The sequence below is a fragment of the Lagopus leucura genome, unplaced genomic scaffold (assembly GCF_019238085.1).
Source record: "Lagopus leucura isolate 7727_CA_CO unplaced genomic scaffold, USGS_WTPT01 Super-Scaffold_100004, whole genome shotgun sequence".
NCBI classification, from domain to species: Eukaryota; Metazoa; Chordata; class Aves; order Galliformes; family Phasianidae; genus Lagopus; species Lagopus leucura.
The window spans coordinates 32462424-32481329 of NW_024962264.1; the positions used below are offsets into that span (position 1 = coordinate 32462424).

Consider the following 18906-nt stretch of genomic DNA (forward strand, 5'->3'; position numbering starts at 1 on the left):
GAACCTCTTTTGTGTCTCTGTCACCCGTTACTGCAGCTCATTTGGCTGAATTTGAGGTTAGGGAGCCAAAAGCTAATCTTTTCTGAAGAGAGATACAAGATTGAGGGATGGTTTCAGTGTCTGAGTGCCCAGAGAGAGCAGGCAGATGTGGACAAAGACAGGAGTGACAATGCGGTGGGTGATAGGGTTAGTACAAAGCACCACCAGACCTCATCCTCATGTATGGTTTGGGCAAAAGCATTCCATCAAGAATGGAACTTCTGGGGGACAGTGTGGAAACTAATGAGATTTTGTGTTGCATTCTCATCTAATGACAACCAAGTCATTGATTTGGCTAATTTGCTGGGAATTATTATGAAAATGCATTTTTTGATGGGAGAGTGAATGTGACAAGTCTTCCCTCCAGTACGGGGTCTCATGTTAATTGCTAAATGCGCTGAAGCGAGATTGTAAAAGGTGGGAACATATGCACTGTATTCCTTCTTTTGTTTTGTATGAATAAGCTGTAATACCCCCGCAAATGCAGAGAAAGCAAGAGGGGAAATCACAGCCCTTCCTGCAAAACGCAGCAGGGAGCTCTTCGCCTGCAGCTCGCCTATTGTGTGCCTCCCAAAGAGGGGCTTGTTCTGCTGAAATGCCAGGCGCCTCTGGAGCTAAGGTTATCCCCTGAGCAGAATATATAAATAAGAGATTACTTGCAAGCTCTGCGGCCAGACTTGGGGTGTAGGAAGTGTTTGTTTTTGTTTGTCACCAGGCAGCAGGGAACCCGTCGTCTTTGTTCTGGAGGTCATGCTGCTAGAGATGGCAAATATTGACATACATGAAGGTAGTTTTCATTTTCATGTGTTTCTTGTTACTTCTTACTGCTATGTTATTTTGCTTTTTTGTTCTCTTGTTTTCCAACTCTTTTTTGTAATTTCCCCACTCAGGCTTTACTACCATGGATTGCAAACAGCATGACAGAAGTGCAGGGAATATTATAGTCTCATAACCTTTGTGATGACTTGCCCTGAATGAGCTGACAGCTTTAGCTTCAGCCTAATATGATACGGACAGGGGTTTGCATGCCAGAGGCATTAATTAGCAGACATGACAGGGATTCTCTTGTAGAAACTGCACTTTCTTTCTGGTCCTTTTGCAGTTGTCATTTTAGCTCGAGGTTTAGAAGTGCTGTCATCTTATATTTTCTTTTGCTGTACCTGGCTGGTGCTTAGACAAAAGAACAGTTTAGCAGGATTATAAAGCACAAAATTGAAAGGAAGACGACTTAGAGACAAGAAACTTGCCCAATATACCTTCTCCCTAACTGCTCTTCTCCAGATGATTTTATTTGATGCAACTGTGATTTCTACTTATTACTCATTACACAGAATACTTGTCTTCATTACTGATCAGTTCTCAAATTCAGGAAGACTGGCATACAGCTCAACTCACTGAGGTATGTTAGTAAAATCTGGAAGAGTCTGCAGAAAACCTGTAATATGAAATGATAAAACACAAGAATAAGCAACAAAATTTGTCCTGTTACTAATCAGCTCAAATTTGTAAAATCCTAGTGTATTTTCTGTTAATCATCATGGATAAGCAGGAAATAATGTTTTATTTACTATTTTATTAATAACATATTTACTGAAGTAAATATTTGTAGCTATAACCCTTACAACCACATCCAATAGGAATTACTTTAACATTCAGCATTCTGCAAATACAACATTGTTTGATTAAAAATCAATTTGCAAATAAAAGTGTTGACAAAGACCTCAGAAAGTCACCTAGATCTTCACAGCAATGGCTCAGTATTTTGAGTAACTTATGTTTGATGAAGATTGCTAAGAGGAATCATATTAACCCATTAGGACAACTTACTGCCTGAGTAATTCACATTGACATTAATTACTAGCCACCAAGGCAGAGTTTTCTATTTCACATGTTCCTTGCTACCCATCTGCTATGTATTTTGCTTTCCTGATGATAATGTATATAGATAAATATTCCTTGCACTGATAATGTTCTGGGTAGACATCCACTCTTACAAATTCTCCCAAATCCTCTTGCTTATGTTCAGTATTTCTGAAGCATCATCTTGGTAGCTGTGGCATCTTTTCAAAAGAGCCATTTTGGAAGCGATCACATAGCAACAGTAATTTCAAGTTTACTGTGTAAAAAAGATAGGGCATTTGACTGACCTGTACCAAGATTTAGCTTCTCAGCATTCCTACAAGAATATCCAATTATCCCTTAATAACCCATGGTGGTGAGGGAGGGAAGGGAGAATGTACTTGTAATCATGTTGCAGTTATGATTCTGTCACTGTCCTTTCCCTTTCATCTGAAAATTACCCAGATTGGAAGCAAATCATTACTGAGCCAATCTTGATCACAGGAATTTGTTAATAAATAACACTCAGCACAGTTTATATTAATAATGCCTGGATGTTAAAGGATTCTGTAGATTGCCTCCTAGGTGGTTGTGTGATTAACCATTGACCTTTGTGTGTTGTTTCTGTCCCACCTGGGTGATTAAATCATCTGAACAAGGAACAGTGAGCTCTGATTATAAATTATGGGGTTTTTTTATGCAAAATGTTGGCTGATAATAAGTCATTGTACAATCCATGAAAAATTCAGGATTCACAAATGCCTCATGATTAGAGTCCTCACAGAAAAATGGCAACATGCCTACCCTGAATCATTCATAATTGTTAATCTATGAACAAAATGAGAATCAAGATTCTCTTTGTAAGAGGGCCTTATCCTTTTGCCAGTTGTATGGGTGTAATTTTTCTCAGTGAGAAGACCCAGCAATGGGTTTCAGAGAGATCTCCCTGGCAGGAAAAGAGGTGTTGCTTTTCACATACTGAACACTGAAGGTCAATATCTTCCATCTGTAAGCAACATTCAGGGGGCAGTTCTCCGATGTCAAAGCCCATCTGATTAGACAGCATCCATATCCAATGGTGCTTGCAAGGATGGGGCTTTATACACCTGACAAAATGCTGTCTTAGCTTCCCTGACTGAAGGCACTCTACATTTACCACATCTAGCACAAACAGTAAATCTCTGTGTGATGGAAAGCAAGGCTATTACATGCCTTTAAAAGTCCTCAGTATGCTGCCCTGATTTATGTAACCTTACTGCACGGCAAGGCACTTCAATAAATGCTGATCTCATCCCAACAACCAATGGTAAAGAACATTTCTGCATTATGAGGAGGAAAGTACTACCCCTCCACCTTCAATCCTGAGCATAAGATAATACTCCCCCACTGCCCCAGCTCTGATGAGATGGCTACCAGTCTGACCCTTGGTGCCCTTCCTAATACCACCTCCTTAGTGGTATTAGGATAGTGCCTATCCTCAGAAAGGTGGTTTCCAGTAAACTGCTTCCAATAAACTGAATGAGGATTGTATCTTTATTGGTCTTAAAAAGACAGACATTGGCACTTATTTTCTCATTTGATGGCTTATTTCACTCCAAGCTCTCTGCAGCAGCAGTGAGGCTGAGACTCTCACCCATAGGAGGAATTCCTCTCTTTTGCTTTGGGGGAACTGGGAGGGAGAGGGAAATACTTGTCTCAGCATAAGGAGCAAGGACCCTTACTACAACCTACCAGTTTCAAGAACTTTAATCTTGTTAAACTTTAATCTGACAGACTTTTCTGGACTACATGTAACAGACGGATGTACAAAGCAATTGCTGTGGGATTGTTCACATTTGGTAACAAGATAAATAGTTTCAGAAAAAATTTGCTTCAGTTTTCTTAATTAGAAAAGAACATATATTGCTGAAAAATAGAGAAGAAAAAGGTTAGTGTAAATAGAGGTATGAAGACAAATGTAATATACAATGCATTACTAAAAATCTGTGTTTAGCACCCTATTTTTTTCAGTGATATTATAGCACTGAATTATTTATCTAACATTAATAGTATGTACATGTATATTTAATGTAGAAATCTTCATCCATTTGCAGAAAGGTTTTAAATTAGCACATGGGAGAGGCTGCTTCCTTGGGTGTTTGCATGACTTTATAGAAGCTGCCCTTCCCCAGCCAGTGAGCCCATTCTATTTTTTAACATATTTCTGAGTTTCCATGCTGTTTGACAGGTCTGATAGAAATGCTACTCATGCTTCAGGCACATAAAAATACCCTGAGTAACAAAAGAAGAAGAATATCTGCATCTAGTACACCCTACAGGGCAAGTCATGGGCCTGGGGAGGAGGCAGAGACAAAGACCACACCAGGAGCTGGCTGGGCACATTACCAGTAAGCCTAAAACAACTGTGTTCCACTACCCAGAAGTCTTTTGCTGGGCAGAAGTTACATTTATCATTTTGTGACAAGGCAATCCAGGCAACCAAACCCCTTTATGGCCACCCTCCAAAGCAGTCTGAACTTTCCAGCATCAACATCTCCCCACCCAGCTAAATTCTTGCCACATCCCAAGGTTACACACTGCAGTGTAATTTCACTGAACTGTGGGTGTAGACTCCAAGATGCTTTTTAAAATCATGGAGCTGATGGCCAAATATACTTCTTAAAATGAGGGCCCTATTAATACACGAGTCCTATTACATGTGCAACCACTTTGAAAATCACATTGACTTTTAGTTGGAGCTGGGTGTCAGATTCCCAAGGCTGGAAAGTGATTGTCTTGCTCTGCCTACAAACTACAACTTGATTATAAGCTGCTGGCTTTCTTGTTTACTTGGCATGAAAATTATGGTGTTCTACGTAGGTAATAAAAAGATCATTTCTCCACAAGGATTTAGTTTGAGTTATTCTGAGCAGCTCCCAAGAGAAGTAAAAAAAAAAAAAAAAAAAAAAAAAAAAAGATTACTACATCTTTTAACATTCTAGCAAGGGAAAGAATTGAAGAGTTACAACTAAGTATGTATAACAAAACACTTCCTAAAAAGTGCTGTACAGTAAATAATTACCATATTCCTTCAGTCAGGACTGCTCTGATACAAGTCAGGCAGGATCCATTTCTGTCAGTATTTCTGGATAGGAAGAAGCCATTCCACATAGCTCAGTTGCATGTGCAGGGAAGGTCACAGGGAAGGGTAAGCACCCTATCTTCTGACATTACCACCAATGCTTGACTGTCACGCCAAAGCAAGAGACTCCTTGACTGTAAACTCTCCATCCAAGCTCTTCTTGAGTCTGGATCTCCAAAAGCAAAGTTTAACAAGAATATTAATAATCTTTGTGTCTTCGTTTTTACTCCTCTGAGTTGACAAGTCTGCTTCTAACTTTTCAGAGATCCAAGATATTCTTACCTAAGCCTGCAAAACTTTCGTCTGAGGATCAAAAACATCCTGGTACAATAAGAATAATTAATTTACCTTGTAGGATAATATATTTTAATCCTCCTGTAAGTTAGCTCTCCTCCCAGTTTTTCACCAGGGGAAGCCTCTTAGCAATCTTGAAACTTGAGAGACTTGATCCTCTCCTGCGCTGATGCACGCATGTATTATCACTGGTTGTTTAGTCTCTCTTTAATCTATTTAAATGCATAATATAGACTTCAAACATATCACTTTATTTCCATTTCAAATTGCATATGAATCATTAAGCAGAGAGATTTGTTCACTGGTAGTTTTTAAATGTTGATAAGAGTCACAGAATTTGCTGCAGCCTTAACCACAGACAAACACCTTTTCACTTGAGTGCTAGAGGTGGACATCTCCCCAGAGAGACACTCCTTGGGTGGGTGCTCTGTTTACTTTTTTTCCCCATTCTTTTCTCTTCCACTCTATATGAAAATCCTAGAAGTTTTACTAAAATTGTTAATATTGTGTGTTTGTAGTTGCTCTTATTATAAGTCTGCAAGTGTTTCAAAGCCACATGAAGCAATGTGCAAGTATTCTTATGAGAAGTTGAGATTTTCATTATTTGGCATATGCAGAAACCTTAGTAGCTTTGGACAAATACCCCAGACCAATGGATTCAGAGGAGCAGCACCAACTCGGCACCTGTATACCCACCAAGTTCAGTACATCTCTACATAACCCTTTGCTCTGTCCTCTGACCTCTCCTCATTCTTGTTTGTCCTCAAAATTGCAAGCAGGGAATGAAAATAAATCCATGTAGAACATACAAAACATACTGTGGAAAGAGCAATGGAAATGATGATGACAAAGAAGTGGCTCAAGCAAATCTTTCTTACAAAGTATTTTAACATACTCAGCTCCACTGAAATGCTCCTTGGCAATGTCCTTCCAGCAGAAAGATATGCGCTCCTCATGACACAAGTCTTGGAGCAGAGAGAATAAAAGGGGCTATCCATCCTGTCTGAAAGCAACAGCATTATAGGGATGGTTCTCCAGTCACTAAAAGCTGAAGTACGTACTCTGCTTCAACTTCTATGATTCCTCAAACGGATTTCTGAAATTCTCTTTAGAAGTTAAAATCTGTAAGAGATTGCCTAATTTCTCTTTTTTCCCTAGGCTCTACAAAGGAGGGACAGAAAAAAAAAAAAAAGTAGATTCATGTTATATTTATCAAGTGAACTGGTTAAATTTTTAATTTACATATAGTAATTAATCTATTTTGAAGAATTAAGTAAACAGAAAAACTGCATCAGGTTGACTAACACTGAGCCACAAAGAAAATTTGTTAGGAAAGAAAATACAAGTACAGATACGAAGTTGCATTTAAATAGAGATTAAAAAGACAGTGAACAAAAAGGAGGCACATAATTGAGATAGAATCTTATGGAATATTGTACAGTCAATGAATGTACAGAAATTATAGTTATGAGGTATGCCAGAGAGCTTGGCTACACAGTTATTACGCTAAAGCAGAGAAAAAGAGGACACTTACCTGTACCCTGGGGTCGCTAAGTGAAATTCCAGCAGAGTGGATCTCCAGAAGAGAACCTTCCCCACTTGTAACCAGCTCTTAAATGGATCTAGGAGAAGTGGAGCCTGGCTCCACCCCTTCCAGCAGCACAGGTGAATTGCCTTCACCTGTGTTCCTGTGGCTGACTCATTGCTCGCCTCAGGTGATCAATCAGAGGTTCAGGCCATGATTCAGCAGTTCCCATACAAATGTTCACTAACTTACTCTGAGCATCAGTTTTATTTTTTACCAAATCCCAGGACATATAAACAAGCACTTTGAACATTTGACAGCTCAGAGGTGGTGGATCAAGTAAGCTTCCCTTCTGGTAGATGGACCCAGAAGCTAATCAAAACTATCCTTACAATGAAAAATTTTCATTTTTAAGAGGTTTGGAAATAAAAAGTTATAGGATAATGTCGTCTTTGAGTGAACTTACTTGTATTTACATTACTTATCAGCATAGTGAAACCTGTAGGATGCAGGACATATAAAGACCATGTTTCAACCATCAGTTGACCCAAGAGTACTTACATCATTAATGAGTATAATAGCTAGAATTTTTCTCTTGAGAGTCATTGCCAGGAGCTGATTGATACCAATGGACAATGGGGACAAGTAACTTCTATAATTCAACCTATAAACTGTGTTCCACCCCTTAAAAGCTCTGGGGATTATGGTAAATTTGATGAGAATTCTCTGAGTTATCCTATGAAATAGTGCTATTAAATTAAATGGCAAAGAGAAGGAAAAAGAAAGATATTGAATGCATCATGGAGAGCTCAGCGGGCCCACAGCCACCCCAGTGCCACCAGACATCCCTGTGAGGCAATGCTATTACAACCAGAGCAAGTGCTATACATCATCAAGAGATCTGGACACCTTTTATACAGATGGAGCAGTTAGACTTTACTTGCACAGTCAAAATCGCAACGGATGGCTGTTTTTATTGGTAGCTCTCAGGAGAACCTTTCTAAGCTGCTTATAAAGATAGTTGCAGGAAAAAGTATTAGGGTGGAATAAGGCCATGTTATTTTTAGAGTGAATCTGCAAAAATAGTTCTTTGTGTGATAATTCTTCGTCAAAATTATCTGAATCAACACAGCACCTCTTTTAGAAATAGGAGCACTGGAGAAATTTGGTACGTAGAAACAGTAAAATAGCATTCAGAATGACATACAAATTAGCTCAGTGATGATGCTTGGTCTTCAAACCAGACTTCACTGCTCTAATAGCCAGTTGCTATTAGGCTGTAGAACAAAACCCACAAAAAGAAATTTCTCAGTACAAGTAAAAGAATACTTGCAAAACTCTGGTTTCAACTTTAGTGTTGGTTTTAATTCAGTAAACCTCAGAGATCATTGGGAGTTACAGCTGCAGCCCAGTTTTAGTAATAAAAATCTCAGCATTCTGCTTTCTTGACTTATTCCAGTTTTTCTGCTGTGGCTGCTTTAGTTCTTAATGGAGTGAAAAGAAGAAAAATTTGGTACAAATAGTGTTGATTCAGTGAATTTGGAGCTTGCTTAACGATCATTGATAGGATTTTATGGGAAACAAAAGAAGGGGGAAAAAATGTTTTTTCTGATGAAATTGGAATTTTTCTGGCTTTGCTAATAGCAGACATCTCAATGCCTCATGATGATCCATTCCAGTAACATGTAAGTAAGCACTGAGAGCAGATTGGTTCCACATTCAGTGAAAGAAAATAAAGAAATAAAGAAATTGAGCACCCTTAAATCACTGCAGTGACTTACAAATGAAAAGATTTCACTTGGGTGTCAGTGGAGAAAAATTCTGTCAGTAGTTTCATCTTGGCAATGTTGGGATCATTTCAAATGCCTTTTAAACAGAAACACTGGGTTGAAGCTGATCCTGGGACATCTGGAGGAGCAGTGCCCTGGCCTGGGTTTAGGCATCTGGCCCACCTCCTGACAGTACTGGAGAGCTCATGAGACTGTTGGTAGACCTGACAGAGACCAACTGCCAGTGTTCTTCCTCCCTTCAAACCAAGAAACAGAGAAGGGCCAGGGAACACATCAGTGTCGAACAGATCTCCAAGTCTTCAAACTCAGGAAGACAAAAGTTACTGGAGATGCCAAGTGTTTATTCCATCTTGGCGAGAGCAGATCTAAGACTGCGAATAGGAGGAGAACATTTCTCAGTTTTAATCTTTAGGTTCATCTGAAAGAAAATTGAGAGAGAAACCTCTGTGATCACGCTCCTCTGCAGCCTTTCTGGGTTCTGCTGATACAAAGCAAGATTTACAAAGCATCAGATTTAGAGTCATAAATGAAAGGACAGCAATGGGTTGCCTACAAACTGTTTTGACTAGAAAACCCAGCAATGCGTTTTTCCCTGAGTCAATTCAAGATAGAGCTCATGGGATTTCCTTCTTGATGAAGTGATATTGTAGGGAAGTAGGTAAAATGAAAGCAATTTAAGACTGGCGGACATGACATATTATATTGTTTGACTGGAGTAAGGACATCTGGTTGAATATAATTTCTGCATTGGAATTATATATATACTGAATTGCTGGCACGATAATGCTTCCCTGTCAAACTCTGAAAGTTAAAAAGCTAATTTTCAGCTTTTTTTTGTTTTCCTTTCCTCACACCTAATCAGCAGAATCTAGGACTTTCAAAAGGCAAGTATATTTAGCAGTCTGGTGGTATGACTGCAGTTTGTGGCAACATTCTGAGCTATCTTTAAGCTCACTCTCTTGAGTGCAACACAGTACACATGTTGAAGCAGGCAGCCTGTCCAATTATTATGAAGCCCATTCTGAATCTTGCGTTACCATGGGGAATCAATAGCACCCAGTTTGCTGCTTAAATCCAGGTGGAATACATGATAGCAGCAACTAGGCATCCAGAGAGCATCATGGGTGTCTCCTGAGCCACGTTCCTGGCATGCAGCCAAAACCTATCATTTGCGGCAGCAGTGGACAGTGACTGGATTCTCCTGAAATTTAAGTTAAATCCATGAGAACAGTGTTCATTTTTTTCTTGGATCGCTCAGTTTTGAGCTATAAGTATACATTAAATCCTCACTGGAAGAAAAGTGAGTCGTATAAGAGTTAATATGATCTTTCTCAACTTAGGTCTCTCTTTTTTCATTGATGTTCGTTTAAGCAATTGTTTTTAATGTAGATGGACTTGGGAAAAACTAATGAAACTGGAGCAAACAGGAAGAGAGAGACAGCAAACATCTTCCAGAGCCAAAAGTACCAGTAACACTCATCCCCCCCTCCTGCAACGTCACCTCACCTTTGAATTTTACTGAAAGTAAATGATTGAAGCAAACTCTTTCAGTTTTGTTAATCTACATTTAATTTTTATTTTTGTTGTTTTCCCCAGGGAGAAAATTCCTCCTGACTTTCACCATGTGAAAACCAGCGAGCCAAATCCACTGCTGGAGTACACAGTAGGAAGATCACCGGAGTGAGGGGCTTTGTGTGCTGACAGGGATGAAAGCTCATGAAAGCAAACCAGGGATGCTAGTATGCAATTACTTTCACACCGCAGTGGAAAGTCTCAGACATGATGTTTTCTTGTCATCTTCCTTAATTATGATTTACAGTTACTAGGATTGATTCAAGAGAGCTGTCAGTACGGGAGGAACAGCAGCAGACATACTCCTTTCTGTAAGGATATGATGGCATTAATAATATCATTTTTAAAAAATCCATTATAAAATCCATAGGAACAAGCTTTTGAAACACCTCCTATTGCATTCATACCAGTAACTGGTAAGAGTTGCTGAGGGAAGGGACTAATTGTGTATTCTCAGATAAGTGACTGCTCTAACAGGCATTATTTGATGGATTCCTGTATTTAAAAATAAAGGATTTAAACAGAAAATGCAACATGTAATTACTGAAGTAAACTGTGAAACGTTCAGACAAAATGACACACAGTTTCTTAGTGGGATAAGTCTGTCAAGATTTAGAAAGAACTTCAAAGTATTTCTCATTTTCCTGCATCCTCATCCTTTTTCCATGTGCCCATCCTAGACTTTCATCAGCTTGACTGGTGGCCATTCACCTGCAGTGGGACATTTAGCCTGCATCTCAGAAGTGTTTTTCCTCAGCGTTTTAGGGTACAGAGGGGCACCTCAGCTATCCAGCCTGATAAACAATTACATTGCTTCTGTTGATAGTGTGCCTCAGACTATTTTTCTCTTCAAATGAGATGGTGCTTCCTAAGCTTTCTGTTCAACAAACTGGAAGCCCACTGACTGCTTACTCCTCATTGCAAAGGAACAAACTGCTGCTGTTTCTCCTTTATCTTCTCTAGCCTTACAGGTTGCTGTAGAGTACAGAGAGAATTCTCTCTTTCTCTCTGCACCAGTAATTGAGGTGGCAACCAGAGAGGTCAGTATCAGTGCCTCAATTGCAAACAGCTGGGTTATCTGCTCCACCATCAAGTGCTGTCTGCATTAACAAAGAGCCTTCATTACAACAGCAGATAGCTACCAGGACAGGCTGGCAGAGAAAGAAACTGCTTTTACAACCTGTGACGTCAAGATAAAAAAAAAATTACCCAGAACACTCCTAAAAAGTGGGGTAAAATCTTATTCTGCTTCACTTACACGCTATTCCTTACTTCTTGCTTCATGCTTTTTTTTTTTCCCCTCCCTCTTCAATCATGGTGTTTTATGTGTGCAAAGATATGTTTCTTAAAAATTTCTCTTAAGATTAAAATTACTAGGGAGTTCTGAAGAAAACGTATTATTGAACTTCAACTTAGTTTTGCAGGGTCAGTTTGGTTATTATGGAATCAGAAATACCAGCAGGTCCTCCATTATAATAAAACTGTAGCTATGACAGTTAATGCAATGTGAAAATATGCTTTCTGTGATGCAAGATGATTACTTCAACAATACTATTTTTTGCTCAACAAAATATACATATAAGAAGTCAAGCCATCTGAATAATTGATGAAGATAATTACTCATTTGTTATAAACAAAAGGTACTTTTAGGTAAATTTAACCAGCTTTTTACTGATGGCACTCTTCATGTCATCAAAGCTGATCTGATTTCACTAAGCTGTAACTTCTTCAGTACTGCTCTTTTCATGAATGAGAACAGCTACTAAGAAAATGTTCCTAAACTGTGGATTGCTCATTCATGATAATTCACTACTTTTTATGCCTGTTTGAATTTACATAACTTGTAACAGTAACTAATAAGGCATTTATAATGTGATGGAACACATATCAATGAGAGCAGAAAAGCAAGGTCTGAGGCTGCAGCAAGTGAGAGTTTGCTCAAATACCACAGTCATGGGCACAGGAATAAAGGAGAGATGCTATTTACCTTCAGTAGGCTGCTTATCTTCAGGTAGTCAAAGATCTCCAGCAAGATACCTTTACCTCCACTGCCAACCCTTAATAAGGTAGAAAGGGATGGATCCTGTCTGCACCCTTGCATGCATCTGAGCTCCCCTGAGTTGGCCCTGCCTTCCCATCAGATGCTCTATCACAGGCTCAAGCTGTGACATAGCATTGCCACTACAGCATCACAATAGCTTAACTGCATTTTCTTAGCAGTCCAGTACTTCAATATTGCTTACACATCCTGAAATGTTGCAGATTTGCAAAGCATTCGATGCACCAGTCATTAATATTCTTGTACAAACCATGAATGAATGCGTTCTTGCATCATGTACCATCCTTATAAATCAGCTCATTATCTCTTAGGTATCAGGACACGTAATTGAAATTGATTTCATGTTTATAGCCCCTTTTCACAGAGCACATGTGTGGAAATGGGCTCAAACCTACTGAATAGATGTTTTAACTTTAGTTGACCTTCATTTAATTATCTTTCATACGATACAGAATAAAATAGAAGTATCATAGAAGAAATGAAGATAATATTAAAGGGTTATCTCCAGCAGCCTCCTATGGTCATTTATGAAGTTCAGAAGTCATGATGGATGCTCTTTTGATGTGTGCTGATTTAGGGGTCAATCAGGATTTTTCACCTGATTCAGAGCCTCACACAAGTTGCTGAGGAGTATTCCAAAAAGGTGCCCTTTGCTAGAGTGCAGCTTGCCTGAATACAAGAAATGGAGTTTTACATCAGGATTTTAGCAAATGAGCATGAGTGTTACACCAAATAAAATTGTGCATGTGGTGCTGTATCACAGAAATGCAAAGTGGGAAGACCAGAATTGCTGTGAGAGGTTCCTGCTGTCTTCAGCTTCCATCCCACTCAAGGGAAGGGAAAAAAAAAAAAAAAAAAAAAAAGAGAAAAAAAAAAAAAAGGCCCTGAGATGAAAGCCCTCCACCCAGTCACAATGGGGTGAGGGGGCAATCAGTGGCTGGACAGCACTTTGATGTTAGCCTTTTGATATGAACAGGTGGGCTTTGATGTGCAGGGCAGCAGCTCTGCTATTTCACACACTGGACCAGCCCCACCACACTGGCCAGCCTGGGGACGTGGAGGAGTAGATCCACATGCCCATCATGGTGGTGCTGTTGCAGATACCACTGATTAATTAATACAAGTAGTACCCCTCTTGGTCAGCCCTTCAGAGTTCCTGGCAAAGGATTGTGGAGGCAAATAAGTGTTTATGTAAGGGGAAGGGAGGTGGGAGGGGGTTGAGGTGAGATTTAGAGCCATTTGTGAAACCTCCTGAGAAGCAACTGTAACATACACAATTCTATACTCAACACTCAAGTTGTTTAATTTTCTCAGTAAGGAGGAGTAAGCTTTTCCTCAGTAAGGCTGTAAGCCTTTCCAAGGTAAATAAATCATGGCTACTTTGCTCTGTATGACTGCCATACCCAAACCTGCTGTTTCTTTCCCTCATGGCCTTCTTTCCTACACCTGGCCTTCCCTTTCTGCTCAGGCAACAGCAGCTCTGCAGCCCTCACACCTTTCCGACACCAGCCCCTGCAAGTTTCCCCAGTCAGCTCTGTAAAGATCATAGAATTACAGAATGACTTGGATTGGAAGAGACCTTAAGGATAACCCAGTTCCAACCCCCAACCCCTGGATCAGGCTGTCCAGGTCCCCATCCAGCTTAGCCATAAAGGTGGACCTCTTCCCAAACGTTCCAAAAATGCTCACAAGGACTCTCCCCGACACTGTCCCCAGAGACTTTCAATTCAGAAATGATTTTTTTTTAAATCCTCAATATTTAGAAAAACATTTAGGTTCTGGGATTTGTAAGGAAAAGTTTCAGCTTCTCTGTAGCATGACTGGATATTGCACCTGCCTACTCCATCTCTTTTCCACAGTAGTAAAAGCATAGTGTGAGGGATACGGTAAAGGAGCATGACATCCTCTGTGTCTTGCGGCAGAAGAAAAATCTTTGTGCCTGTTACAGTTGCTGTTACAGCTGGAAAGATTATCAAGTGAAAATGAGAAAAGAAACAAATGGGGGATAAATGCTTACCTGTATCCAAATACCTGTGTGCACAGGAAAAACTCCACAGAGATCTCCAGAAAGAGATTCTACCTCCCCAGTGGGCAGTCAGCCCTTAAATGGGGTCTAGGGTGTAGGAGAATTGCCTTCACCAGTGCTCCCATGGCTGCTGACTCAGTCCTTTCCTCAGGTGATCAATCAGTGGTTCAGTCAGTGACTCAACAGTTCATATACGGTGCTCATGTAGCATGCAAAGTGGGTACAGATGAGCCATCACAGTTAATTGCAGCATCCAGACACCTTCTTTTGTTGCTCTCAAGCTTGAACATGCTAGGACAGATCAATTACCTATAATCTTATAAGATTAAGATAAGCTAGGATATCTTTCTAAAACAAGAAAATCTGTTGAGTGCCTCTGCCAGAATTGACACTTCAGACACAGAAAATTTCCACTATTCTCCTAAAGTAATTTGTTTAAGCAAAAATTTTCTGTTTGCATCATTTAATAATTTCTCTGCCAAAGGTGCCAGAGTTGAATTTGAGCTTCTATTTAATAGGAAAAGAATATGCTGGCTCACTTGATAAGAATTACTTAGTGCCTCTCATTGACTGGGAGATACTGCTACATGCTGTACTGTAACTACAACTCCTGCTGAATATATAATGCCAGGCCAATTACAAATCCAAAGTTATGTACATAGCAGCATCTAATTCTCTGTTCCTAGTGCAAAAGCTGAGGCAAAATCCAGATCTAATGAAGTCCATAGCTAGAATTCCAATTACTTCAGGGGGAACTAAAAATCTCCCAGATTTCCACAAGCTGCATGCATAAGAAGGTATTTTCCATGCTGGAAAATACATGGCTTTTCACATCTCGTATTTAAACCCTCAAATAAGAACTTAAAATCATTATTGTTCACACAGCCATATGCATTAATCTCTTGCTATCTTATTTTATGCGAATTACTACACAGATATTTTATGGCACTTCACTGCAGTTTCCAAACTTCTCACAGATCATAATATTTTACCTCTGTCAAGTACAGGAGGAAGCCTGCAAGTATTTAGGCACAGATTAGATGCAGCTTTTGTAAAAGCTGATAAACTAACTTGGCCAGGTCAGATGCAAGCTATGGAAAGTTGAGTGCCTGGTCCAGCAGTGAGCACACTTAGAGAAAATGTGCAGCAGAGCTGGAAATAGTCCCAGTGATTTCATAGCCCAGCCACATCTTTTCTACCCACTCACCTCAGCCTCATCTGCCCAGAGCTTTGGAAATGAGCAATGTGATCATACCTTTCCTGGACCCATGGCAGTAACCTGTGTTCCCAAGTGTGTTAGAACAATCTCTGACTGTCTCCCTGCTACACAAGTGTTTCCCTTATTTGTGCTGAAGCCACACTGTAGGGAACTTAAGTCACTGCTTTGATTCCTTGCAACAAGCTACAACCCTGAGATTCCATATAACATAGATGGTAGCTTTAGAAGAACCTTTTGTCTGATCCTGATTTTCTTAGCTCAGCTTCTAGCCAGTGGGGAGACACAAATGTGCTATTTACATTCAGGTCAGGTGAAGGAGAAATGGTCAGGAAAACCCATTCTAAAAATTCAGCATTGTACATAAGGCATAATGTCAGAGCAGGAAAATGCAAAGAGCACAGTTGACTTTTTTTTTAGCCTTTAACTTAGAATGGGAGAGAGACATTAAAAGCTCCATATAAAAGGACATAAAAGAGAAGAACATGGTGATCTCTGTGAATCTGTGAAAATGTGAATTACATAGCAAATTTCAGGAAGATGGCTGCTATATGGTTCTCACATAACACCATTTGGAAAGGAGTTTTATTGTAAGGGTTCCAGATTAGGGAAGCTGAAGTTGGCAGTCAGAGCAGGACTTTCAGATACCAGCCTGAGAGGTGAGTTAGGTAGCTGCCTTATAGAGGGAAACCTGCCCTAATAAGCCACTCCAATAATGAGGAGAAAGTTCATTTCATCCACCATTAAATGTCTATTAAGGACTTTAATTCTTGACAGCTTGCTTGTATGAAGTGGAGTCAGCAATTATGTTTATTGAGCTTCACAATTCATTTTACCCAAAATGGCCTGGTAAGAAGAGAAAAAATGATCATTCGATAGATGAATGCCATGAAAAATGTTCCTAACCATTTCCCTACTAATAACATACTTGTAAATGGAAGGAGATTTTGGTTGCCTTAAAGAAGCAAAATGCTTTTCAAACTGCACTTCAAAAGACTGAATGACAGGATTTCAAAGCTGCTCCTGAGATGCAGCCCCACTAACTTCCAGAGGGCATTGTGTTCCTACTGTAGCATCAGAATTAATGAAAGTGGTGTGTCTAAGCTCTCATGAAAACTTTATATGACTGACAGTGGTCTAAATCATCCTTCCCCTGCAGCCTGTACGTGCAGCTCTGCGTCAGAAGCCATGTGTGTGGTGTTACATCACTGGAAGCCCATCAGCAATGCACCATGGCAACCTCATGGCCCAATAGCTCTGCACCTGCTTTCAGTAGTGGAGCAAGTAATGAACAGCAGGGCTGTTCTGCTTGGATCTGTATGGTTTTGCTTGTGCCTCCCTGTTTTGATGGGAAAAAAGAGGGAAGAGAGCAAGACAAAATTAAAAAAGACAACCAGGATGATATAAATGTAGGGCAAGTATCCCTCTATTTTTTCTGGAAGACAGAAAAAAAAGTTCTATTTTGTTGGGTTTTTTTAAGACATTGTATTTCTTTAAAAATCATGACTGCAAAAGAGGGACTTAAAAAATGCCATTAACTATCAGTGAAAATCAGTTGCGTTTTCCTCTAATTCTGATTGTATCTCTTTCAGATCACAGAGTGCTCCATGAGTTCTAACATTCACTGAACCATCATCTCATCTGCAGAGAGCATTGAGCAGTTGGAGCCACAGGCCATAGGATCCTAAAATCCTAGAGTCATCTAGACTGGAAAAAACCTTCAAGAACATCTAGTCCAACTATCAATCAAATCCAATGGAACTGTGCTTTAATCTGTGTTTCCTTATATTAATCTTCTAGGTGCTTCTGGACTTGGTGCTTTACTTCACTTCTTTTCAGCCTGGATCTTTCTTTGTGAAGCCTGCATCTAGAGACATTTCCTTCACACTGTTCTCTCGTCTGATGAGAAATTAGATAAATTTTCCTAGACCACCTCAAATGACCATTTACCTGTGATCCATTAGCACATGCTGTGGCAGTTAATCAATTTTGCCTACTGAAGTGCAGATACTTAGGATAGATGAGGAGGCTGGACCTTCTCCAGGGAGGAAAAAGTAGGAAAGTGAGGATGAAACAGGAAGCTGATGTTTATTATGTGCTTAGGTGTGGAGTAGACTCCTGGGAATTATGATGTGTGCTACCACTCAGCCACACACAGCACTTCTTCACACAGTTCCTTCAATACTTTATTTTTCATTCCTTATAGATCTTTAGGCCAAATATTTTCTTCTTTAAAATAAAATTTGGATCTAAAAATTCAGACACAAATTCTTTTTACATTGCCTTTACTTAAAACTTCCCTGCCAAATTCAGGTCGATGCTTCTTGTTTTTCAGTGTGGTGTATATACCATGGGAGGCTTCTGTTCTTGTTCAGCTAAAGCCTAAAGATTGTATTTTATGGCATTCATAAAAACTTCAGTATCCTTCTGTATCATCCATCCTCAGGGTGTTTATGTCTTATCAGATGCAGTAGAAACACAGCCCCCCCCAGAACATGCAGTCCTATTTCCTACCCTATCAGGTTTACAGGAGTTGAGATTAAAGTCTGATATTTCTAGGACCTCATACAAAATGAAATTTCTCAAACATTTTGGATTTGTCTCCTGCTAACTCTGAAAAAAAAACATTTACATGCACTTAGATACTGTACCTTTACTTCATTTTTCCTGTCTCTACGTCAAAAGTAACTAAGTTTCTGAAAAATTCTGAAAATATCTATACTGCTACACTTTCTTCTTCTTCTAGTCAAAAAGAATGACAAGTCCTCTGCAATAGTTTTTGTTTAACAAATACATTGTTCCTGTGGGAGAAAGTCTAGCCAGCCTCAACTAAATATTTAGGATTTCAAGCTGTTAAGAGTGCTGCATTAGATTTATTTTTATAGCTTTAAAAGTGATCATGGTTTCTTCTCAGCACAAACTCAATATTAGAGCCCCTGCTTCAAAGAGTCAGTAATGTAAATCATGGAAGATCAAAAGATAGCAGGTTGCCGTGGTGAAGTGTCGCAAAGCCATACATGGCTACTCAATGTAGCAGAAAAATCTACCCTGTGGAAGAATTTCTTCTGAGATGGAGTTAGCCAAAATGAGTCTGATTTTGCTTTCTTAAATGTAAAATATTTAATAACAACAATAAAAACCCACGTAACTCAAAATATTCTGACTCATGATGAAAAGCAACTTGGAAACACAGAATGTTCAACAATATCAATATTGCAGTCCCTATCCACCACCAGGGCCTTTTTCTAGTGCAAACTATTTTGTGTTTTTAAATATAGAGAATTAAAATGAAAATGTCACTTAGATTTTTGTTTAAGTCCAGATGCGTCCTAAAGAGTAAAGCCTCAGTCTCTTTTAAGAAAGATGCAACTCTTCACAGTGAAAAGGGAAGGGAAGGGAAGGGAAGGGAAGGGAAGGGAAGGGAA

General features: G+C 39.5%; 1 long non-coding RNA gene across 1 annotated transcript; it reads left to right on the forward strand.

The window, feature by feature from the left end:
- The first annotated feature begins 727 nt into the window (after positions 1–727).
- On the forward strand, positions 728–17759 carry LOC122180374. The gene is made up of 3 exons (XR_006179038.1): positions 728–826; positions 10205–10491; positions 17074–17759. It is a non-coding gene; the product is annotated as an uncharacterized LOC122180374 (long non-coding RNA).
- The last annotated feature ends 1147 nt before the right edge of the window (positions 17760–18906 follow it).